The 26489-nt window shown below is 36.0% G+C and overlaps 1 protein-coding gene across 2 annotated transcripts in view; it reads left to right on the top strand.

Moving 5' to 3' along the window:
* Nucleotides 1–26489, top strand: part of LOC306882542 (leucine zipper putative tumor suppressor 2 homolog) — a 69200-nt gene that overhangs the window by 30267 nt on the left and 12444 nt on the right. Inside the window, exon 2 of one of the 2 annotated variants that reach the window (XM_079437249.1) lies at nucleotides 3366–3480. The gene's annotated coding sequence lies outside the window, so the exon portion shown is untranslated. Of the gene's footprint in view, nucleotides 1–3365; nucleotides 3481–15316; nucleotides 15627–26489 lie in introns of those variants that run through there. The other variant, XM_079437248.1, reaches the window with a different exon arrangement.

Here is a 26489-nt window from a genome sequence, read left to right as displayed (position 1 = left end):
ATTATTTGAACTTGAGGCTTTCTTGACCCACTTAAATCGAACTTAAGGACATCATTATATGTCATTTCTTTATTCTATTGTCTTTGAAATATGGTTAAAGTGTCCTGCTGAATGTACTCATAAGCATTTATGGTAAACTGAAATACACTAATTTCTTTTGAAACTTGTATGTGAAATATTGATATATATTTGTAATTTTTGTGCATTTGTAATAAGCTTTCACTTAATACACTTTAATACATTATCTTTAAATGTAATATTGAATAACACTAGAGTTAAAACTATAATCAAGTACTTTACATGTACTGTAGTCACATCAAAATAAATGCATTTCTTTAAAGCATAGCAAAAGAATATTAAAATGATTATTTAAAATGTACTTTTAATCTGATATTATTACAAAGAAACATGAAAGTTGCTTGCTGTAAGTGTCATTTTATTTAATCAGTATTGAATCTGCAAGTACAGGTTTTGAGCACATTCAATTCAACTGAGTGCTCTTTTTCACAGGGATTGAGCACCATGGCACAATGTCACCACTGCACCACAGCTGACCTTTGTTAAACTGTCTCCTGTCAGTCACATCCTCTGCATCTTGTATCAGTTCAGGAAGTAATTTTATGGCACTTTTATTGTCAAGAACTAGAGCCTGTTTTTCAGATGGAAATGAATCTGTTTGAAAGATAGTAGAGCAACTTGATACCAAAGAGCTGGTCCAATTAACAGGCATACGTTTATCTCCGACAGACCAGTTGAGGTCATGGCAAAATCAATGGGCCATATTGTATCAGTTTGCAGGCATGGCTCAGTGATTAATTACTGCACAATGTGTTTATGTTTCTGTGTGGCCAATAAGAGAGCAGGAGCATATGAGTCAGAATGAAAGTTATTTAACAATCCATTATATATAATGATGTGCAGTACAGAAAAATTTCAGTAGCATGACAGTGGTTCAGCTGTTTTCAAAAGTCTCATTGTGTTGCGCACACAAATAATCAAACACACTCTCCTCAACTGTTCTCTCTCATGATGTGTTTAGGTCTTTTTTTGTTATAGCAAAATATTTAGTTATCGAAGTTATTCAGGTACTGTTTTTAAGTTTTTAAATAGTGGTTATATGCTACAGTTCAAAAGTTTGGGGTCAGTACGTTTTTTTTATACTTTTAGTCAGCAAGGTTGCATTAAATTTATTAAATGACACATTAAATATAATTAAAATGCTACTAAAGATCTCAATTGCAAACACTACTGTTGATTTCTGAAGGATCATGTGACACTGAAGACTGGAGTAATGATGCTGAAAATTCAGCTTTGCATCACAGGAACAAATTTTTACTGTATTTTTAATCAAATAATGCCACCAGTTAGCATAAGAGACTTATCTTAAACATGATTTGTAAATATAATCTTATAGTTATATATTTAATCTATGTAAGCAAGTATTAATTATCAGTACAGCTGTAAGTCCACAGTTGTTTCATATATTTCTTATAATATTGCCCCTTCAGTATAGTTAGCTACTTGTGTTAGTAGCTTGTAATGTAGCTAACACATTTCATGTAACTTGGAAAGTTGCGTTCTAAAAATAGTTTCCACACCAGTGCTCTTTTTGTTATGTTTAACTGTCTTAGACCTCCATTCACCCCCTTTATTTTCCCGGTCGCTCCCCCTTTCTGTGAAGCAAACAGGCTGAGGCATGTGTGATCCACCGTTTCCCCTCTTCTCTTCACGTGTCTCGTAGTTGAATGTATGTGTGTGTTAGTGTGTGTTTGTGCATGGCTGGCAGCCCATGTAGATGTGACCCACTTTAGCAGGGGTAGCACACACTAGATGAGACTGTCGATAACTGAAGAGATAACCACAGAAACATTCCTCTCAAATCTCCACTTCATTATTCACTGGTTTTATTAAAACCAGAGTAAACAGTAACTAGCATTCCTGCCTAAGTGTATAAGGGTAGAGAGAGGACAGTCCCTGCAGATTCAACCATAGAGGACTATGGGTGATGTCTCATATCCCTCTGTGCAGTTATGAGCAGGTATTTGCGGTTGTAGTTTTTTATTTATTTTGCACATGAATGTGGAGCAGGTTTGAAGCACTTTTTTACTCCAGTGTGTTGAGTTTGTACAGTGGAATACTATATGGATATGGTGTGGTATGGTATATGGATATGGTAATACCATTCAAAAGTTTGGGGTTGGGAAAAAAATTAACATGATAGAAGTTTTACCAAGGCTGCATTTATTTACTCAAAAATAGAGTAAAAGCTGTAATATTGTGAAATATTATTTCAAATTAAAATAACTGTTTTATATTTTAATATATTTTAAAATGTAATTTATTCCTGTGACGCAAAGCTGAATTTTTCAGCATTACTCCAGTCTTCAGTGTCACATGATCCTTCAGAAATCATTCTTTTATATTTTGATTTGCTGCTAAGGAAACATTTTTTTTATTTGTGTGAACCATGTGGTTTTTTAGAATCTAAAGTTCAAAAGAGCATTATTTATTTAAATTTACTGTCACTTTTGGTCAATTTAATGTTTACTTCCTGAATAAAGTACTGATTTCTTTCAAAAACAGCAACAAAAAAGATCTGTAAATTAAAAGTAGTGTACCCTAGTCTTTCAGATTTTGCACACAAAAAAACATTACATTAGACTTTTTCTTTCATTTACACACTTACAGTATGGACATGGCAGAGCAGAAACACTCTATGCATAGATGTTTGTCTCATATGATACATCACACTGAAACTAATTTCTTCCAAATTCAGGATGTCTAAAAAGTCAAAATGGCTATGTTTTATATTAGTTATTATGGTTTCTCACACAGAGGTAGTGTTGGTTGGTATCCAGTGGGGGTCAGTGTGCTCTTCCACTCCTCTCAGATATAAGGTACTGAGCAGATATTTCAGTTTGAGCAACTTGAAACTTTAACAGATTATACTGTACCTGACAAAATGCAATCTCTTCTGACTTTGTGCACTGAGACCCATGTGAACTCACTGTCTGACGGCCAAATACAAAGAAAGAAAAACTACTGGCCCCTCAGAAAGCCATGACCTTATCATGCTTTCATGGTAACATAATAACAGGCTTTTCACCTTGACACCCTGCAACTAATACTCCATAGCAGGTGTGTGACGTACAGTATGCATACTTGAACTCAGTCGTATCGCTTGTAGAGATTAACAGATGGTAGAGGCTCTCTAGATGTTCTCTAATACTTTATTATTGTTTTTACTGGACGTAGGGAACTTTTTAATAGTAATTATGAATTTTCCCTCAGCTTTCTTCTGGTGAATGTGTTTTACATGCTCCAGAACTTCACCTGACCCTGTGTATGTGTGTGTATCCCTGCAGGAGTGTGTGTGAGGGGAGGTGGACGCTGCTGTGGGACTCTGGGGATGTGTAAAGTCTCCATCCGTCCTGGATCTCTGCAGCTTTTTAGGAGCTGCTCTCTGGGCCTTTGTGCAAGGTAAGACAACAGTATGTCTCTCTTTCCTTGCTGTCAGTTCTGGAGAAATAGACATGACATGTGGAATTGATTTCCATCATTCATTTAGCTCAGCCATACAGAACAAGCAGCCTTTAATAGACCCTGCCATCAGTATCATAACTTTTACCTCTCACCGTGTTCGTTTTAATTAGGCTCAGTTAATTAAACACACTAAAAGCTAATGATCTGTAAAGCATGATGAAAATGCACTCAGAGTTGCCTTGGATCAGGGCGAAGGATCTGAAAAGGTAAGGGAATGCATTATAAATCTTATCACCCTTCTCATGAATATTAATTAGATTGTGTAACATTTGACAGTAGTCACACAGGGTAGCCCCGCCCATACTAACATCTCCATGGAACACAGCACAGCTCTTCATGTATATTCAATATACTCATGTTTATTAAACATCAAACATGGATAAGGACCGATTGTGGAAGGTACGAAACATATTTTGACAGATTCCACAGTGAAAACCATAAAAAGCATTTCATTTGGAGAGGTGTAAAGAAAGTTATGAAAATACAATGTATATGTTTAGCAAGTATGAACCCCTGCACGACATGCAGAAAATCCAAGATATCATGGCCACAAATTAAGAATTAGTTTCTGTGACCTATTGATTTGTTTGATTATTTTATTGTAGCCTTGTTGTACAAACTTGTTTCCTCATTTTAGTTAATTATTTGTGTCATCGATTAAACAAAATTAAAATAAGGGAACAAAGTAGTACAACAAATTAGCATACTCTTTTTATATAATTGTGGCAATATTTAACTAAATTAATGTGAGGGAACAAATTAGTACATTGTGTGAATTAGTACAATTTGTTCCCTTGTTTTAGCTCAGTCATGTCCATGATTAGCTAAATTAAAAAAGGGGAAGGAATTAGTAAAACATGGCCATGATTTAACTAAAACACAAGGGAACAAATTAGTCAAATGTGGCCACAAAAAGTGCTAAAAAACGGTTGGCACCAATGGTCTCCAAGATCTAGGCTTAGCTGTGCAGTGACGAAAGTGAAACAAGGCTTTTCAGAACTTTGAATCAAGTGAACCAATTCCTTAGCAAAATGATTCGCTTGAAGTTCTCAAGTTTTCACACCGAGGAACGCTGAGGGCCTGTAAATGTAATGAGAACACTTGCAATTGTTTAGAAGAACATGACGTTAAACATGATTTTACATTGTTTAATGACATGTTCTCCAAACAATTTCAAGTGTTTATATTTAAGTGTGTTACAGTGTAATCTATGATATTAGTAAATTCTATATTTACTAATCTATGATATTAGTAAATATTTTGGCAAATTGTGTGTAAAGGAGCCTTGTTTGCTAAAATGATGTACGAGTTCAAGGGATAGTTCACCCCAAAATGAAAATTCTGTCATTAACTACTCATCCTCATGTCGTTCCAAACCCGTAAGACTTTGGTTCATCTTCGGAACACAAATTAAAATATTTTTAATGAAATCCAAGAGCTCTCTGATCAGACAGAAACGTAGTTAGGACATTGGTAAAACAGTCCTTGTGACATCAGTGGTTCAACTTCAATTTTGCGAAGCTACAAGGATACTTTTTGTGCGCAAAGAAAACAAAAATAACATAATTAATTTAACAATTCTTCTCCCCCGAGTTACCGTCTTCTGACATTTAAGAGAGTACCACAACGCATGCACGCACTTCCCCTGAACGTAAACCACGCTGAAAATTGAAGTTGAGCTACTGATATCATATGGACTGTTTTACCGATGTCCTTACTGCGGTTCTGTCTTTGCATGGTCAGAGACCTCTCAGATTTCATCATATCTTAATTTTGTGTTCCGAAGATGAACAAAGGTCTTATGGGTTGGGAACGATAAGTAATGACAGAATTTTCATTTTTGGGTGAACCATCCCTTTCATTTTGATATGTGCACTGAATCACTGATTAGAAACAAGTAATTCGTAAACGTATCGAAACTTCACAAAGTGGTGTTTCGAATACAGCCGTCACTAGTGTTTTGGTTCATGGTTCTTGTCGCGCAGCTTTTCAGTGTATACAGATTAATTAAATGCTAAAATGGTTAGGAAACAGTAAAACCACTATGAAAAAGTGAGCGACTGCTTTAAAACTGTTGAAACTCAACTGACTAAGATAAACATAATAATCTGCAAAGATTGTGTTGATGTCAATTTTTCAAGCATTTCCTCGCTGTCACAGCTGATAATCGCTTCTGCGGGAGCCTGGACATTGATTAATGGCGTGAATATGTGTCTGGCTGAGTTTTTACCCCACAGGGAAATTTCAATAAAGGTCCCATCCAGTACTTTGAAGTGTATTTTGTACAGAGGTCAGGTTCATGATGGATGACCAGTGCCGAGTGTGACAGTGGCATGGATACTGGCCGAGGGGAGTCTAGATGGGAGGGGCTGTAAGGGTCAGAGGGCAGGGTTTGGAGGATGGGAATTATTATTCATAGATATAGATTTTTGAACATGGCACTATAGTAATACCATGTTTTTGATGCACTACCATGGTTGTGGTGAAATCACAACCAGAAGAGCGTATTTTCCAGGAGAGTGCACTTCTTCAGATTACAGATTTGGCCCCTTTGCCTCCACTCATCTGGTTAGTATGCAGTTTGAGCACATGACTGGCAATTCTTCAGGACTTTGTGTTTCGTGTGTGTGGTCTAGGCAGCTGCTCCGCCCTGCAGCTCTCAATCTATGCTCACACTCGTCTTAGCAGCTGTCTGTTTCCTTTAGGAGACCGACCTCTCTTCCTCTCTGCGGTAGAAATTGCATCAGAGGCTTAGTTACTGACCAGACGTTGTGTTTTTAATGGATTATATTTTATAAGAATATTTCCAGAGATACACGAATGGTTTCTTTTTGGGAGAATAAATGATATGAACATACAGTATAAAAAATATTAATTTATTTATGTAGCTTATGAAACCTCTTGATTTTAGAGCCAGTAAGAGTTTTTGTATTATGACATTATTACTGTGACACATGATTTTAAAAGAAGCACACCAAGGCTGAATTTATTTGAAACTTTAAAATACAATAACTAATTTATAATACAGTAAAATTAATAATGTGAAATATTATTACAGTTTAAAATAACTGTTAACTATATTTTCAAAATGTTCTGAATTTTCAGCATGTCTTCAGTGTCACATGATCCTTCAGAAATCCTTATAATATGCTGACTCGCTGACCAAGAATCATTTCTTATTAATATCAATGTTGAAATGTTTTATCTGTGTAATATTCTTCTTGAAACCATGATACTTTTATTAATAGAAAGCATTTATCTTAAATAGAAATCTTTGTAACATGTAAAAGCCACTTTTGATAAACTTAATGCATTTTTGCTGTGTAAAAGTATAGTAATAATATCTTTCAAACAATTGTCAAGATTTTGTAAAATATTTAATGTAATTTTTGGGTGAAATGTTACATGGACATGTTTGCCAGAGATATTCTTGTACCGTCAATGTGTGTTTCATCAAACCATGTCATTCTCATATCATTTTACACTGGGTGTAAAATGATGCTGCTGTGTTGGCAGAGCTGGTCTGGCCCTCCCTACATGCCAGTGGAACATAAACAGCGAGCATGCTGGGAGTTAATGGGAAATGAATGAAAAGACAGGCAGAGTCTCTGACACATTGCCTGCTCTCACCTCTCTCCTGCTAAGATTTACTGAGAGAATGCAGGGTAGGCCTGAGATTTGTGTTTGCACAGCTTAAAAGATGCCACGTTACCCCCTTTTCCTCAATCCTATAAAACCAGAGCAGTGATATTGTGCCCCTCAGTGATTTGTGCCCCTTTTTCCTGAATGACACAAGAGGCTTCAGATGTCTAACTGCCCTCTGCCCCCCCCCCTCCATAGACTGATGAATCACTTTTGTTTAGTTATGGGAAATAACTGTCTGTGTAAAACATCTTTCAGTGCTTATGTTAGCAGCTCTCCCATAGCAAAGATGACTAACTCTGCAATAAACGATCTGTAGCTGTTATATTCTATTATTCTTTCCATACACTGTTAAAATGTGCTGAGGCTTGTCAACCCTATGTTGGCATTGACTCACCACACTGAACTGATCAGCAGATGAAAGCCTATGATCTGCAAAAATGTTTTCACGATTCGAAGACATTATCTCATTTGTCAGTGTGACCTTTGCCAATTGTGCTATGTTTGGTGTTTTTTTTATTTTTTTATTAATAACAACAAAAGCACTACTACTACTACTAATACTTATAATAATAATATTATTATTATTATTTTATAATTATTATTTTATTTTACATTTTTATGAAAAAATAGTTGTTCGATATTTAATAATAAAGTTTAAAATAATGTTTAATATTATTTAAATATTATTATCTATACAACAACAACAATAAGTTTATTTGTATTATTATATCCTTTCCAGATTTTTTTTTTTTTTTTTTTTTTGAGAAATATTTGAGTTCATATCGAAATCTTTGAATTTTGACAGGATTTTGGAAAATCTGAACACGTTTTGAGAACTCTACATGATTAATGAGCTGAAAAGAATCTCTGCTTGCTCTGTTTTTAATCACATTGTCTGTTTAATCTCATTGAGATATTCAGGAATTCATATTTGTAATTTTGTAAATTTTGGATGTTTTTTTCCCAATTATTGGGGTGCCATCAGCCAGTGAGTGTTGTGATGATGGAAACCAGGTATTACGCACCCCCTTTGTATTAGTTCTAAGCCTTGTTTTCTGTCTTTTCACATGCGTTGTAGAGCTGACGTCCACTCATGGGGATTCTAAGAATAGAAACTCTGAAAACTAAAAAATAGTCAGCTTTCCAAATACCCTGTAAATTCTTTTTACCCTGCATTTTTCATTTTCCACACACTGAGTAGAACGGTAGAGGTACATCATGCCCATATGTCCTCTACTCCACGCCCAGGTGTTTTTTTTTTTTTTTTTACATTATGTACACCCACTCAACAAAGCACAAAAACGACACAGAGCTCTCTCTCATCCTTCTATCCTCTCCACATCACCTCAGTGGTCTTATTGCTTTTCCATGGCAGGGAGCAGAGCAGTAAAAGTAGATTGGTTTGCAGTGCTCAGACCTGCTGGCAGCTTCACACATACAGTTTCATTACACACCATTCATTACAGCAGCTCAGACCAGGGCTCTGTATATGTTTATGAAGTCTGTATGTGTGTCTATGTGACATTTCTAGCGCTGTAAGTGTTGTACTGTATGAATGTTTGTTTCTGTCACTGATGGTGTGTATGTGGAGAGTGTATGGGATGTGTTATGACAGCAGATGTGTTTGGCATTAGCTCAGGGCTTTGTGATGGAGGTCTGTGATCCTGGGGGGTCTGAGCTCAGGGCTAGAGGTGTACATATACAATCCCAGATTTGATGTCCTTCTCTGAACCCATGATTTTGTTATGTTATCTGCCTGCAGTAGAAAGTTAATCAAAGATTAGCCTGCATTCCACACTGCAATCTTTGATAATGTAGATGGTAAAACATGTTTTCCTTCTGCTTGGAGTTGATTTTGTCGGCATGCTCCACTCATGCCCCTCAGGGCTGAAGAGGAAAGATTCATGGGCATCATGCACTGATCCAACATACATTTTGTGATTTGTTCCTCATTAGAAGGCCCTAAATTCAATGCAGATTTTTAAGAACATTTTTATGCTCACTTAAAGGGCAAAATTTGTAGGATTACTGTATGTAGAAAGTGAACATGAAACTTAATATTTTTGAAAGAAGTCTCTTCTAATATTACAGTAATATTGTAAAATATTATTACCATTTAAAGTGACTGCTTTATTGTAATATATTTTAAATATAATTAATTTCTGTGATGGCGAAGCTAAATTTTCAGCATCATTTCTTCAGTGTCACATGATCCTTCAGAAATTATTCTTATATGCTGCTTTGCTGCTGAAGAAACATTTCTTATTATCAATGCTGAAAACAGTTGTTCTGCATTAATATTTGTGTGGAAACAATAAGTATTTTTTGATGGAAAGTTTATTTTTATTTAGAAAGGACAGCGTTTATTTGAAATATAAATCTTTTGTAACATTATACATGTTATTACTGTGACTTTTGTTCAATTTAATGCATCCTTGCTGAATAAAAGTACTAATTTATTTTTTAAAAATGTGCATATTCAGACAAACATGCTGATTTTTGGGGATGAAATCCACCGATTAATGGGGAAAGTCAACATGAAACGTCATCTGCAACCCATTTTACTTCCTTAAGTGCTGGGCAGGTTTTTATACTTCGAGAATTTGATTGGCTTGTGAAATGTGGTTCAAGTGTGTCAAGTGGGTGGAGGGAATGGGTTAAAAAAGTGACGCCAAGGTTTGAGACCATGCATGTTAAAACATTCTTATCAAAGATTACAAAGACTTTTTTAGGAATAAAATGCACTGATGAATCATGTCCAATGAGTGCTTTTAGAAAATAAACAGTTTCATGTTGACTTTAAACATCATAAAGTGTGTTAAAACAGAGCTGTCTTATTGGCAACTGAAAACATAATCAAACTGAACTAAATATTTATTAAATGAACACGCAAAGGGTGTGGAATATGTCAAGTTTTCTGGCGATGTGCACCTGAATCTGTAGATTTCAGCCGAGTTCTGCTCATTTTAGCGATGAAACTCTCAGACGCTCCAGCACAAGCCCAGTCTGCCACTCAACAGTTGTTTTGCGTTTTTGCCCCATCGCTCTCTCTCTCTCTATCTCTCTCTCTCTCTCTCTCTCTCTGTCTCTCTCTCAGTAGATGAGGGGTTAAGTGTTTTGTTGGAGGTTTTGAGGGCCACTCATTTTGTGTGTGTCCGTCAGCATGTGTGTGTACATGCTTGATCAAATCTGTGTGTGTGTGTGTATGTGTGTATGTGGGGGGTGGAAGGGGGATTAGGTTCTTGTTCAGTCTTTTGTCCTTCACTATCATTAATTTTCTCTCTCTTTCCTAACCAACTCTATTCCGTTCCATTTCTTCCCCTCTGAATTGAATAGAGAAAGCAGGACTGGGAAGTTTGGGTGGACTGAGAATTCCCCTTCCTCCATTCATACTTAATCAAGCTGTTCATTACCTCACTAACAACAGCTTTAACCAGTAGAGTACTGGAAGAAACAAAGTTTACATGTCCATAGTGTTCTGAAAGCAGTTCTTTTGCAGATTACTAACAAATTGTTGTCCATTACTGAATACAAATTACATTATGAAAATTGTAGTTAATAACGTTTTCTATTACATTACACATTTGAAGTAATCTACTGTAATCTGACTACTCTTTGATTACTTTTAGATTATTTTTTGAGCTTTTTACTTCGACCTATTTTACTTTTAACTTGTTTACCACAGTGACTTGTAATATTGTACCATATCGAAATAAAAAATATAAAGAAAAATAAAATATATTCCATTATTTGTTATCAACAACATGCAATGCAATAAGCTTTACATTATCAGGGTTTCCCAAACTCGGGATAGTGAAGGAACTGCATGGTGTCTGAAAATTGATGAAAAGCTGGTAAATATATCCTAAAATGTTCAATAAAAATCTATTCTTAATTTTAAAATAAAAACAATCAGAATAGAACAGTTTAAAGATTACATATTTTGTTTGTTTATGCTATGTGGCCTATCAATTTTCCATGAAATTATAAAACACATTTACACAAAACTGGAGTTTCCAAACTTATATAAGCAATAGGCTTTCTCAGAAAGTAGCATTTAAAAGATAAAATAATGGAAGAAGAGGAATCAACACCGAATCAATGAATTATTATTAATTCATGAATAATGTACTGCTGTTTTGTGAATATTCAGTTATCATGTAATCAATAAAAAAGTAACTGTAGTCTGATTATGAGTATATTAAAATGTAAAATAATTTGATTACAAGTTTTCTTTTCTAATATTTGTAATCTGATTATGTAATCCAGATTACATATAATACATTTTACCCATCAGTGTGTGTAAGCATTGGTGCGTATTTGGAGAATGCAGTTGGCCAGATGTACTTTGAGATATGTGTGTGCACTGTGGTTTCGAGTATCATGTTAAGTCTCCCTAGTGAGTATATGTGGAGTGTATGTTCATATGATAACTTCCCTGGAGGGCAAGTGTCCATTAATCACCCGGATGCTCATCTGTTCCTAACGCTTCATTAGCTCTCTTTCCTCTGTCTCTCACTCTCTCTCTGTCTGTTTTTCTCTACCCCTCTCGTTCCACTTTTTCACTTGAGAATCCCACACTCACTCGGGATCCCTGTATTGACTGTTCCTTGTGAACGCAGATTAGGAACATAACACACCATGCTTCCTTGCTTTTGTTTGGGAATGACCAGTAAATGAGGAGTGGAGTGGTAAATGATTGAAAGGGGAGAACGAGTGATACAGCACTTCACTGTCCCAGGGATTGGTTTGTATTCAAATACTTTAACTTTTATTTTATATATATATAGAATTAGAGAATTATTGGCACCCTTGGTGAATATGATCAACGAAGGCTCTGAAAATAAACCTGCATTATTAATCCTTTTGATCTTTTATTTAAAAAAATCTAACCTTTCATTGGCCTAAAACTATTTAAAATGGGGGAAAATCTCATTATGAAAAATGTTTTTTCTCAGATACACATTGGACACAATTATTGGCACCCCTAGAAATTTTTATGAGTAAAATATCTCTGAAGTATATTCCCATTCATATTCACAATTTTGAACACACCAGGGTGATTACGAACATGAAATTATCCAGCCATGGCTTCCTGTTTCACAGAAATATAGATAGGAGGGAAAACAAAGTCAGGGCAATAATTAAGAATTTCCAATCAACAGAAAATGCTACGAAACTGCCTGGAAGAGGACGTGTGTCTATATCATCCCAATGCAAGGTCAGAAGGAGAATTTGAGTGGCCAAAGGCTCTTCAAGGACCACAGCTGGAGAATTGTAGAGAAATTGTAGAGAGAGCCTTAAAAAAAAAAAAAAAAGTCAAACAGCACCTACATCATCACATGTTGTTTAGGAGGGTTTCAAGAAAAATTCTCCTAGCTCATCTAAAAACAATCTCCAGCATATTCAGTTGTCAGACACGACTGGAACTTCAAATGGGACTGGCTTCTATGGTCAGATGAAACTAAAAAAGAGCTTTTTAGCAGCAAACACTCAAGATGGGTTTGGTGAACACATGGATAAAAGTACCCCATGTGTACAATGAAATATACTGCTGTATTTTTTATGTTGTGGGCCTATATTTCTGCTGGAGGTCCTGGACATCTTGTTTAGACGCATGGCATCATGGATTCTATCAAATACCAACAGATAAAAAATCAATAAGTGACTGACTCTGTTAGAAATCTTATAATGGGCCATGTTTGGATCTTCCAACTGTACAATAATCCAAACACAAACCTCAAAAACAACACAAAAATGGGTCTCTGAGCACAAAACCAAATTTCTGCTATGGCCATTCCAGTCCTCTGACCTGAGCCATGTAGAAAATGAGTGAGGTGAAGTGAAGAGAAGAAGCACCGTCATGGAGCTGGGAATCTGAAGGATCTAGAGAGATTCTGGATGAAGGAATGGTCTCTGATCTCTTGTCAGGTGTTCTCTAACCTCATCAGGTATTATAGGAGAACATTTAGAGCTGTTAAACTGGCAAATGGAGGTTTCAAAAACTATTGAATAAAAGGGTGCTGTTAATTGTGGCCAATGTGTATTAGACAAAAACATTTATTTCAAAATGATATTTCCTCCCATTTTAAATTCTTATTCTCCAATGAAAGGTTAGATTTGTGTGAATTTTTTAAATATAAAATCAAAAGGATTAACAATGCAGATTAATTTTCACAGCCTTCTTTGATCATATTTTCCAAGGGTGCCAATAATTCTGACCACGGCTGTATGTATGTATATATATATATATATATATATATATATATATATATATATATATATATATATATATATATATATATATATATATATATATAAAAATTTCTATTTTTATTTATTTTTTATTTTATTTTATATAATTTATTCATCATTTATTCCTGTGGTGGCAAAGCTGAATTTTTAGCAAGTGTCACATGATTCTTCACAAATCATTCTAATATGTTCATTTGATGCATTATAAAACAATGATTATTTTAATTATTTTTAAAGCAAAAATAAAAAGATAGGGCAAAAGTTGGTGTAAGTGTGAAATTATTTAGCAAGTATTTTAGTGTAAAACTGTTCTACAAATGTGCTGTCATTTTCATCACAATGATTTTGCTTCTTGTTAAGTTTTTGTTCAACTTTAGTGAATGTGGCTATTAAGGAGACAACAGTGTAAATGAAGATGTATTGTGTGAAGAAAACAAAGACAAATCAAGGTAGAGATACAATAGTTTTGTTATTTCAAACTGTAATGTTGTCAAATGAAAAAAAGTGTGAAAGTATTATTTAATTGGGTGTCTTTATGCTCAGTTGTCATTACCATCACCATCATTTCTATCACATTTGTTAATTAATAAAAAATAGTTAATATAGATTAAAAAAATTATCTTGTGATGCATGTATATACTGTACACTAATAGACATTATTATTAAACGTAAAGTACATTCATATAAAAGTACAGAGGGCCAAATTTGAAATAAACACCCAAATGTTGTTTTTCAGTCCTTGTCCTCCTCACAAAAATTTGATTGGATCCCGGTGTTTGCGTTGCATGAAACTTTCAGTGTGATGTCATACAGCGCAACAGACCCTTTGTGATGCTCTTTATCTGCGCATCTGTGGTGACGGCGTGTGTTTACTGCAGTCTTTCATATGTTAAAGCATTAACAGGGCATGTGGACATGTGATGAGTCAGTGTTTAGAGTGAGTCACGCGTTTATGTCCCAGCATGCCTTAAGATTAACGTATATCCCAGGAAAATCCACTAAAACAGACAAAGAGTTTGACTTGATGAAGAGATTTTACTCTAATCCAGTTAGTGGACAACATACTCTTTACACACAGCGTTTACCTGCGTGTGTGTATGTGTTAGTCACATTACCCTGTAGATATATGAAATAATAGTTAGAACAATAAATAGAACAGTTTATTGAAACTTTTGACAAATAATAATAAAAAAGTTTGCATATGTGTTTTATATTATATTTATTATTTTGATTTGCTATAGGAGAATATGGCGCTAATACTTAGAGAAAAAGGCTCCTCAATTTTATTCAGGGGCCCAAACAGATGAAAAAATATGTAGTTTGGTGCAGTTAATAATATTTATATGGCAAAACAGCAAGTACTGTAATTTTTAACCAAAGTATGACAGACTTATTACAAAAAAGTTGTCTCTATCTCCCAGTATTTTTGTTTCTAAAATGTATGTATGGATAATCACATAAACCTAAGTTGATTCATCTTGAAATATAAAAATTATTCTTATGTTTACTTTATAAAAACCACTAAAGATTCTACAGCCAAATACCGTGTGCCATGGCCTGAAGGGGGATGTTTTTACGCTTAAACTAAAAGGTCTTTAACTTGCTTAAAAATATAAACTGTCAGTCAGATGACTGGTTTTTCAGCAAAGTTTTGATCATGTCAATAATTTAGAGGCCCTAGAAATTTGCTTATCAAATATGATAAAGTAGGCATTATAGGATTAAAGCAGCCGCTGAGGGGCAGTCTTAAAAACAGGATGCAGTCTTTCCATTTTCCACACACATTGTAGTGGAAAGAGATGAAGAAAGACAAGGGAAAAGAGAGGGAGTGAGCATGAGGAGGGATTAAATGTGAGTGAGGATGGGGGTGGTGGAGGAGCAAGGGGCCATAGACAAAGTGAGAGAGGGAGGAGGGTAGCAGGAGAAGGGGGCGGTGCTGTGGCGGCAAACAGCAGGGAAAGAGAGGAGACGACAGGACAGAGAGGAAGGGGGTTTCTACCAGAGAAAAGAGAGCAAACTTTGGCATGAAGAGGAGGAGCAGAAAGAATGAGCGTGTGAGAGAGAAGGAAAGAGATAGAAGGAGTGTGTGCAAGACTGCGAGAGGAGTACAGTGAGCAGACTGGGATTGTACCTCCAGGACAGACTGGGGAGACGCGAGGAGGCAGCCATGCAGAGCACTATGGGTATGTTAGCAGCACGACTGTATTTATTACACAATTACACCAGAGTTCAGATTACCACTGCAGCTCACAAAAGCTTTGAAGTGATGTGAAATGAATGATAGACTTTCTTAAAGCTGATAGCACTGGGGTGAGAAGAAGCTCTTTGAAGTTTAGCAGCACTGTTAGTGCTTTCTGTTGAGGAGAGATCTGTGGGGCACAAAGTTAATGATAATGTGGTTTTTTTTTTGATGATAAAGCAAGTCGGTGACTACTCAGAGGATTTGTATTGTTCTGTCAGAGAACAATATGTCTCAAAAGACATAACAGAGATCTCATTTATGCTTCATTTAAGTATAAACTTTGTCTCAGATGTTTCTTCTGAAATTCCTAGTCTTTGGAGAAATAAAAATAGGCAACATGAAATGATTGTTGATATACAGTAAGAGCAAAGATCTATAAAATGAATGTGAACACTCAGATAATTTGATCTTGGAAGAAGTTGATGAGAAATGTCTGAGTTTATATTGAGATCTCTGACTTTTGGTATCTTGTCAAATCTGAGCATAGTTTGAAATTTTGAGATCTTTTCTGGAACTCAGGTTCTGATATTTTTTTGTGGTTTTTGTTTCCTACACTCTTAAAAATAAATGTTCTTTATTGGCATTGATGGTTCCATGAATATTCATGGAACTTTTCCATTGCACTAAAGTTCTTTATCGTAGAAAAAGGTTCTTTAGATTTTTAAAGAAATGTTCACTGTAACGTACTTTGAAGAACCCAAAATGGTTCTTTTATGACACCACTGTAAAAACCTCCTTTGGAACATTTATTTTTAAGAGTGTGTAGGAATTTATATCTGTTGTAAAGAGTGTTTGTGGAGCTGTTAGGTTTTTGTAGCTGGTTTGTTTGTGTGTGTGAGCAGGGCCTTGTAAATGGATTGATTTACAGGACTCAGTTAAGCTGTTTGATTTTTTTGTTTTGGAAGTACACTCTTAAACAAAGTATCTTTATTAGCATCTACAGCTTCGTGAAGAACCATCAATGAAGCCTTTCCACTGCACAGAAAGTTCTTTATAGTGGAAAAAGTTTCTTTAGATTATTAAAATGTTCTTCACACTGAGCAAAATGGTTATTTTAAGAACAGTTCACTGTAAATGGTTCTTCTATAGAATTATAGTGAAAACCCCCTTTTGGAACCTTTACTTTAATAGTGAATATGAAGTTAAAAGTTGGCGTATGAACAACTGGCTTGGATTGGAACATCCGACGTCCCGCACACACTCCAATCACTCCTCGCCCAGTGCTTACACAAAGCTTCTTCAAACTAGTCAAACACCACTAAGCTTCTTGCCCAGCATGTGGCCTGATCTATTGACATTTCGTTCTCGAAAGGGATGAAGTTTAGATTGAAACGCCCCCAAGTATACTGAGAATCCCATTTGTGTTTAAAGTGGATGTGACTCAGCTCATGGCACATTCTTATACAGTAAAAGCCTGAAATAGAGCGGCCCGTTACTGCGTGTCAGCAGCGTCCAGACTCGGCTCCAGATGAGATCACCTAGGGGGGTGGAAAGGTGCTTGCGTCAGTGAGTTGGAAAATAATAGATGAGTTAAATCACTCTCATATGTTACAGGGCTCTGAAATACAGCCTTAGTAAATGTGGTCAGCTCACTTTCTCTAAGGACAGTGTGTGCTTCACTGACTGGCTGTATCTCACATTGTCTCACAGGTTTACGTTCTCCAAAACACCTCGTTCCATCTCCTCTCCTTGCTTTACTGGTTCCATTTATGAGATGCTTTTATGTGCCAAGTATATATGTAAGGCTGTAGCTTCCTGCAGATGTATATACAGAGAGAGAGCTCATTAACATCGACTCAGTCTCAGCTGACTGCACTGAATCACAACTTTCCATGCCACTCTTTTCCTCTCCGTCTGAGCTCGGCTGGAATCTGTTGGGACAGTGTCTGTACGTCCACATCCTCTTTCGGCTGTTCCTGCTGCGTGTTTGCAACTTTTCATGACCAGCTCCAAGGTTGTCTTTTTTTTTCTGTTTGCGGTTCCTGCGTGGTTCACCGTCTCTGCACTTTTAAGATGAATTACATATTCATGCTGGAATAGTTTGTCTGAGGCCACGTTGGTTATGTAAGCGCTGGTGTGGAATTAATTTACCGGTATGTGCGCTGTGCCACTTTTCTCACCGACTGCAGTGCATTTCTGCGCTGTGATTTCAGTTCGATCATGAGACTGATGATTATGGCTTGTCAGAAACACCGCAAGATTATTTATTTGTCTCTTTCTGCTGATGCTTGGTTCAGAAAGCTTCGAGAGGAGGCAGAGAAGCCATTTTGAGAAGATCAATGGCTACAGCCAGTAAAGAAATACTTTGACTAGAAGAACTCAGAGAGGCTGCACATAAAAGTTATCTGCGGTCTATTTAAAGAGAGACCAGAGTACCAATCATTCCCTCTTGAGACAGTAGCAAAACACATCTTTCTGTCTCTAACATTGCTCATTTTCATTTATACAAAATACCTCATTAAACCCTATTGAATTTAATCTACTTGATCTACCAAAATCTTGCTTTTTACATTAAAATGGATAATCAGAGAATCAGAGTTCGTGTAAGAGGTCTGTTCATAAAACAGTACTCTTGTATAGGCGGTGCACAGGGTCATACACACAAAGACAAAACACCATCTAGGTAACACACTACACCAAAGTAATGCAATAAACATTAACTAAATAACAAAATGTAACACAAAACACCCTAATGAATACTGTTAAAGAAACAAATCTATTTAAATAAAACATAATCATGTGATGTCACACAGGGACCTTATTTTTTTCCCTGAAATGTGGTAATAATTTGTCTTCCAAAAGCCAAAATCTGACAGTAAAATGTCATATAATATTATGATGTTAAATCATTTTCATTTTTTGGTCTCACTTTATATTAGGTGGCCTTAACTACTATGTACTTACATTTAAATTAATCATTTGATGCAATGCACTTATTGTGTACATACATTCTTTTACATTGTACTTATACTTTAAAAAATACCTATATGTAGTTACAACTGTAATTAATTTCTATAATTACATTTATAATTACACTGTTGACCCGTCCCTTACACCTTAACCAAGTCTTAAACCTACCCATACAACCAAACCTGTCCCTAACATTACCCGTATCCCACCTCAATAGCAGCAGAAGTGTTTTGCAGTACAATATGAACACAATAAGTACATTGTACTTATTTTTTGATGTAAGTACATAGTAGTTAACGCCACCGAATATAAAGTGTGACACATTTTCTCACTGTATGGTAAAGTTACAGGTAATTAGTTAAGAAGTTTTTTTTCCTTTAAAAAATAAATAAATATTATTATTATTAATTTATAATAAAAAAATGAAAAATAAAAATACAGTATATGTTTTGTTTTCCATATTCTAGTAAAAAAGTTCCATGGTATTTCCACTGATTTTATGACATTGATTTATTTGATATTAACATGTTAAGAATATGACACTGAAGCATTTTATACTAAACATTTTATTTTGAGCCTTTGTAAAACACAATCAGGCTACATTATATACTGTGATTTATTCAGCTAAGTCTGGATGAGTATTTGAGATTATCTCTTTTATACCAAAACCTTTTGAATTTGAAGAAACATTGGCTAGCAGTCATTTCTGATGGGCAGTAGCTTGTCCTTATATGCTCTTTAGTAACCCAACTGTCTGTCTTCTCCCTGTTCATAACTGAGTCTGGATTTCACTCAGTAGTTTTTTCAGACTATACTCAGTACATTTTAAATACTTTATCACTTTATTACCATCCTGTCAGTGGCATCTCCTCAAAATGGCCACTCTCACAGTAATAACAGTGCGGTGGAGCCACAGCTCCTCTCCGCTCTGCTGTTATTCCAAGTGTCTGTATCTGACCACTGGATTGAACTGAATAATCATTAGTGGTTGGAAATTCCTACCTTTGCAAAGAGCAGCTGACTCAGAAGCCACTGGCTCCTGGATGTTACATGGCCATTCCAATGCTGGACTCCTTTCTACTGCTCGCAACAGCCCAGAAATGCAATGGGTCAAACTGACCAAATATTGTTGACCACAGAGTGACAGACCGACTAGTCTCACATAACCAAACTTTCAGCATAACATCTGATCTGTTTTGCATACTTAGACAGGAAAATGCCTTTTGACCATCATATAAAGCAACCAGTCACAGTTCATATTGTTTTATATTGAGTTTTTTTTTTTTTTTTGGTAAGTCCGGTGAAGTTCTTCCTTATAAACCCTCATTGAACTGTCTCTCAATCCAGTATGCAGCAGATTTAACCTGAATTAGTCAACTTTACTATAAACGTGCCTTAAATGAAGTTTACCAAACAGGTCAAGTTGTATTAACATAGAATTTAAATTGGGTGCAGTGGTCAAATCAAGCGGTCTTTACTCAAAATCGTTGGTTCATAAGTTTTTTTTTTTTGAAGTATTTTATGTTAACAACAACTATAACATTGCTACTTAAAATCATTACTTTTTTTTTTTTTTTCATAGTAATTAAATATGCTGTTGTATTGTGTTTGGTGTTCTAAACAGCTATTTATTAACTACAAAATCTTGCACATTCACGCTACCATTCTGTGTGAACTTGGTGTAAAAATGAAGGTGATTTTGACTTAAAAACGACTTTGTTTATATCACACAGCTCCTGAGATGCTTGCACTCAATGTGCTTTATAGCAGTCAGGCCAAGGGAGGTTGTTCCCGCTGGCAGATGCTCAGTAATGGGTACCATGGCTGGCGTCTGGGCCTGTGCCAGCGGACTCAGCGCTGCACACTGGGTGAAACAAAATGTCCGCGGTTGATTGGCAGGTAGTGTCAGTCCAGATGGCAGCAGCTCCTGTGTGGTATTGTGCGAATAACGTCGCCCGCTGCATCTCATTCTGGAGTTTGAGCCAGCCGGCTCTTTTCTGAAAGGCTCGCTGGATGGGATGCCCAGGGAGGCTCGGACAGTGAGACAGGAGAGATTGTCTTCGGGAGGTTTGTGAGGCGGCTCGGGCCCCTGTTCAAGGGGGCCTTTAATAGAGCCCATATGCTTTGAGATGCTAACGAGCCGACCAGCCCCCTGCCTTCCCTAAACTTTGAGTTGAGTTTCCCTCTCTCACTCATTCTTTTATGGGTTCCTCTACTTCACTCTGTTGTTCTCCTGCCTGCGATTGATTTATGCATGTTCTCTAACACTCCACCTGCTCAGGTTTAAATAATTTTCTCTTTCCTCTCTTCTCGGGAGAGTTCTCCCTCTGTTTTTGTTTCAAACTCCGGCTCCCTCCCCCTCTTGCTCTCTTTCACCCCAGGCAGTGCACATGTAGGCCTCAAATGTCATGGCAACAGCCCCAAACAGAGCCAAAAGCCAAAAGCCTGCAACAGCAACAGGTTGGCAGTGAAACTAGCAGGGCCAATAATGCTTCTTCTACAGACAGTGTTTCCCTGCCACTTTTAATTTGATCCAGCGTTTCAACAAAGAAACATGATACCCCCCCCCCCCCCCCCCCATTTGAAATTCTTATTATCCAATGAAAGATTAGATTTTTGTGAATTTTTTTAAATAAAAGATCAAAAGGATTAACAATGCAGATTAATTTTTCAGCCGCCTTTGACCATATTTACTAAGGGTGCCGATATTTTTTGGCCATTGCTGTGTCTGTGTGTGTGTATATATATATATATATATATATATATATATATATATATATATATATACTGTATATATTAGTTTTAATCAGCAAGGATGCCTTGATAAACTGATCAAAAGATTTTTAAGTTGTTACAAAAGATTTCTATTTTAAACAATACTGTTTGAACTTTCTATCTCATCCGAAAATCCTGAAAAAGTCACACGTGACGTCCCACAAAAATATTAAGCTCCCGAACTGTTTTCAACATTGATAACAATATAAGCCTTTAAATTACATTTAAAATATATTTAAATAGAAAACAGTTGTTTAACAATGTAATAATATTCACAATCTAATAAATGCAGTCTTGGTGAAAAGAAGAGACTTTTTCAAAAACATAACATACTCACATAAAAAAAAAAAAAAGTGAAATACTTTTGTATATATCTAAAATCTACTGAAATACTGTGACAATCCTTTGCAACTGTTCATGATTCCTGCAGAAAGGCTTTCAAAAAACATTAAATATTGCACTCACAAATCAATATTTCATCCATTAAATATTTTAGTGTTGTGCATATTTGCAAAACTCTGTATTTACTATAGAAATTGGGTAACACTTTATTTTAGGGTCTCTTAACTAGTTTCTTATTAGCATGCATATTACTAAAATATTAGCCATTTATTAGTAGTAATTAAGCACATATTAATGCCTTATTCTACATGACCTTATTCTAAAGCCCTAATCCTACCCAATACCTAAACTTATCAACTACCTTACTAACTATTAATAAGCAGCAAATTAGGAATTTATTGAGGGGAAAATCGTAGTTAATAGTGAATAAGTGTTCCCTATTCTAAAGTGTTACCAGAAATGGTAGCTCGACTTCCATTTTTTATATATCCATGAGCATGAGAACCATGACACATCCGAATAAGTATTGTAACCTTAGGTTGAGACATTACCTAAGACATCAAATCAAGGTTAAGAAGACTCTCATCTACCTTATCAATAAATCATACACACACTCCCTGTGATCTCATTCTGCCTTGTTTTCCTGACAGAGAATTTTACACACATAATTAATGACAACACACTTAGTGTTTTTGTATGTGTGCCAGAAAGAATAATCCTCATTCCCAGACAGCATGTCTGTGAAAGTGTGATCAGTGACTCACTGTCATCATTCAGAATGAAACTCCTGACTGAGAAATGAAGGGATGAAAGAGGAGACTGCATCTGTTTATTTCAGTCTGAGGAGGATATTTGGGTCCATGATGGCAATGACTCCCTCTCTCTTGCTTCATTGACTCTATTATTGCAAATGCGTCATTCATGACTCAACACTCTTTCTCCAGATTTGGGCGCCGGTGGACTTTTCAGACTGGATAACAGCGTAATTCAATTTATCAAGTCTTTTAACTGATTCATTTGAGCCGGTCTTGCACATTAGCTAATAAGGACAAAGGAGGATGTATGTAAAAAGACTGAAGCTGAATCTTACTTTTACTATACCCTAAAAGTATGTACTGTGCTTGTGATGGGGAAAGTGCATACCTTCTAGTATGCAGAAATAATATTAATATTAATACTAATATTGTGTACTCAAGCATGTGTATTTAAGTGTTCACTTACAGTAGGGAGAAAAAAATTATTTGATCGCCTGCTGATTTTGTACTTTTGCCCACTGACAAAGAAATTATCAGTCTATAATTTTAATGGTAGGTTTATTTGAACAGTGAGAGACAATAACAACAAAAATCCAGAAAAATCCAGAAAAACGTATTTCAAAAAAGTAATAAATTTATTTGCATTTTAGTGAAATAAGTATTTGATCCCCTATCAATCAGCAAGATTTCTGGCTCCCAGGTGTCTTTTATACAGGTAAGGAGCTGAGATTAGGAGCACTCTCAGGGAGTTTTAGGGAGTGCTCCTAATCTCAGCTTGTTACCTGTATAAAAGACACCTGTCCACAGAAGCAATCAATCGATCAGATTCCAAACTCTCCACCATGACCAAGACCAAAGAGCTATGCAAGGATGTCAGGGACATGATTGTAGACCTACACAAGGCTGGAATGGGCTACAAGACCATTGCCAAGCAGCTTGGAAGAAACACAAAATAACTGTCAATCTCCCTTGGTCTGGGGCTCCATGCAAGATCTCACCTCGTGGAGTTTCAATGATCATGAGAACGGTGAGGAATCAGCCCAGAGCTACACGGGAGGATCTTGTCAATGATCTCAAGGCAGCTGGGACCATAGTCACCAAGAAAACAATTGATTACACTACGCTGTGTAGGAGTGGCTCAAGAAGAAGCACATTAAGGTCCTGGAGTGGCCTAGCCAGCCTCCAGAGTACTAAGTCATGTTTAGCGAAGGAGTCAAATACTTATTGCAAATCAATTTATATGAGTTGGATGAGGAGATACCCCCTTACTATGTAAAGCGCTTTGAGTGCCTAGAAAAGCGCTATATAAATGTTACGAATTATTATTGTTATTATTATTATTAAAACTTTTTTTAAATGCGTTTTTCTGGATTTTTTTGTTGTTATTCTGTCTCTCACTGTTCAAATAAACCTACCATTAAAATTATAGACTGATAATTTCTTTGTCAGTGGGCAAACGTACAAAATCAGCAGGGGATCAAATTTTTATTTTTTTTCCCCACTGTCAGTGGCGGCTAGTGCGTTTTAAAACAGAGGAGGCACACTATTTATTCTGGGGATCTCTGCCGATTAATATTATTAACGCATTAACCACTTTCTAAAATGGCTTTTTGGTTGCTTTTAGTCAGAAAACGTAAAGAAAAGAACTCATACAGCAAGATAATATAATTTCACTTACCTGGCCTATCACTTGAAGCAAATATCCATCCCTTCTTAAAAGTCTGTGTTAAAAGAGCTGCCTGTTGTGCCATTTAATTAAGCCGACTGCTGTAGCCTACATCCAGCTTAGGCGTGTTCTCCCTGTATTTTTAATTTGTATATACACTGTTTGAATGACAGCTTGGTAAATCTGTTGGTTATCAAATATTCAATATCGCTACTCATCATAAGTAACTTACTTCGTACATTATATAAATTTGAACGTCTCCCGCTGCGTTGATAATGTAATTTACATCTCTATAATGATTGGTTGATATACCAGAAGGGAGGCTAGCCTCCCTTGCGAGGTTTCTTTTCTCAACACTCCTCAGCGCTGAAAGTGAACACTCAAGGCTTTTTTTTTTCTTTTACCAACGGAGGTACAAGAGCTCAGCTCTCCCCCGGCCTCTCCCTCCCCTTCTCTATCACTTAGCGGTTGTAATTACATCAGCAGATTCGGCACATTCACGTTTCGCGATAGAAAAGAGGCGCTTTCCAACTTTTATTTCACAGCTGTAATATCATAACGTGCTGCTACAAACATAAAATACACATTTTGAGACATGAACTGAAATGAATTGTACACATTTTCCCTTAACGCATTTGCCCACTGTTGCTAAATTCTTTCTACAGCTGTAAATGCATGTACAGAGATCTGTCACAAACTCTTCAGTGGGGTTGTGAATCGCATTAGTCCTAATAGCATGAATGCACACTTAAAAAATCCACTGGAAAAGATATGTCATTCAGGCTCCTTTGACATACTTTTCATTTTTACTATAATTTGGAACACTAATCCTAATCCTAAAAACCATAGAGGATAGATAGAATGCAAATTGGGATTTAGTCTGAAATCGGACCAGTACCTTATCTAATTATTGTTAGCATTGCAATACTAGCATGCAGGGCCATGGCATTTATTATAATTTATAAACTTCTGAATCTAGATCATTCCTAGAATCATCAGATCAAGCAAAACTCACTAAATTAAAGGCATAGTTCACATAAAAATGAACATTCTGTAATCATCACTTTCTTCAGTTGAACACACACAAAAAATAAATTTTAAAGAATGTTTGTAACCAGTTTTGGTTCCCATTGACTTCCATTATTTATTTATTCATATATATATTCTTTGCTGTTCAGCAGAAGGACAGTCATATAGGTCTGGATGACAGAATATTCATTTTTGGATGAACTATTCCTTTAACACTATATGACAAAAATGCTAAGATCTTATAGTTTGTAGTAGTAGTGGCATTCATTACTAAACTAATTTATAGCAGTCTGGATCCCATTGGCATCTCCAGTTAGGACAGTTTGTCTCACCTTAATGAATTCACAGGTGCCATTTTAAGGCAGTCAGAGACTCGAAGAATGAAAGCACTTTGCAAAGTTTTTATGCTGTAGTGAAATGCTTTTTTATTTATTGCCTGAATTTATATGACCCTTTAAATGTATGGCAGCTAAGGCTAACTGATTGTGCCATTTGGCTTTTTGTAGTAACTGTAAATTGCTAATTTCCCTCATCCTAAATAACAAAGACTCTGTTAATTAAGCCTAATTACTCTTCATGGCATGTATGAATAATTCATGAGCACACAGCACACCTTGTAATTGCAGCAACCTAATGTTTTTCAAAGTAGGTCCTTCAGGTCACTAACAGTGTGTTTAGATTTCTGCTGCGGTCACGTGATCGTGATCTTTTTTCAGTGTGTTTATGAATGTAACCGAGTGTTTTTGTATCATTGTGTGTGTTATCTGATAGAGGGGACAATAACAGTGCAGCTGGCAGGAAGTCTCGGAGCGGGGCCGCAGGCTGCAGAGCGGCCGGTCAGAGCTCTCTGGGGGGTCTGAACGTGTGACTAGAACAGGACACTGATGCATATGTATAATTCACACTGATATACATGTAACATGTTTAAATGTGGGAGAAATGGGATCTAGTGCTATTTGATGAGGGGACACAATTGTGACAGTAATAACTGAGGAGTAAAACCAAAGGAGCTAGTAAACATTGTAAAAGCACTTCCATTTAATTCACTGATTTTAAAAAAAGTCTAAATCTCCATTTTTTTGTGATTGAACTACTACTGTGGGCAGACAAACCTTTTCATGGCAGATATTAGTGTTGTTATTGTTAACTAAAACAAACAAAAAAATTAGTTTTCAGTGAATGAAATAAAGCAGAATTCAAATAAAACATAAATATCGGATGAAAAACTTAAACTTAAAAAAACTAAAAAAAAAATTAGAAACTAACTTATAAATTAATCAAATAAGTTGGAGTACTAAAATTGCTAAACTGAAAATAGAAAATGATT

This window comes from Barbus barbus, assembly GCF_936440315.1.
Source record: "Barbus barbus genome assembly, chromosome: 16".
Taxonomy (NCBI): domain Eukaryota; kingdom Metazoa; phylum Chordata; class Actinopteri; order Cypriniformes; family Cyprinidae; genus Barbus; species Barbus barbus.
This window is presented reverse-complemented; position numbering and strand designations above follow the sequence as displayed.